The sequence below is a fragment of the Haliaeetus leucocephalus genome, unplaced genomic scaffold (genome assembly GCF_000737465.1).
Source record: "Haliaeetus leucocephalus isolate CR32 unplaced genomic scaffold, Haliaeetus_leucocephalus-4.0 Scaffold702, whole genome shotgun sequence".
Taxonomy (NCBI): Eukaryota; Metazoa; Chordata; class Aves; order Accipitriformes; family Accipitridae; genus Haliaeetus; species Haliaeetus leucocephalus.
Genome location: NW_010973138.1, coordinates 4682166 through 4682542, shown reverse-complemented (window position 1 = coordinate 4682542; position 377 = coordinate 4682166). Strand labels below are relative to the sequence as shown.

The following is a 377-nucleotide window of genomic DNA, read 5'->3' as shown; positions in this document are numbered from 1 at the left end:
AGGCCCGCGGCGGCTGAGGGGCGGGCGGCGGGGCTGGGGGCAGGGCGCTCTGGGGAGGAGGGAGCTGCCGGGCCGCCGCTTGAACAGCTCCTCGCTTTCCCTCGGCCAGAGCGGGGAGCGGAGTCCGCCCGGGCTGGGAGCGACGCCTCGCCCCTCGGGGGGTAAAAAGTTGTCGGCCGAGCGTCGGGAAAGGGCGAGCTGCGGAGCCCTTCGCCCGAGATAAACCGGCACCCCCTCCTCGCCTCGGACCTCTCTCTCGTCCTAGGCTGTCCCCGGCGGTGTCCTTACCCAGCCCCCGGCGCGCTCTGGTTTGGTCACCTCGCTGACGAGAGCGGCCGCGGGTACCGGCACCTGCTGGTACTGGGCGAGCCCCGCCC

The 377-nt window shown here is 74.0% G+C and overlaps 1 protein-coding gene across 1 annotated transcript in view; it reads left to right on the top strand.

Moving 5' to 3' along the window:
- Nucleotides 1-377, top strand: part of MORC3 (MORC family CW-type zinc finger 3) — a 35629-nt gene that overhangs the window by 190 nt on the left and 35062 nt on the right. The window lies entirely within an intron of this gene.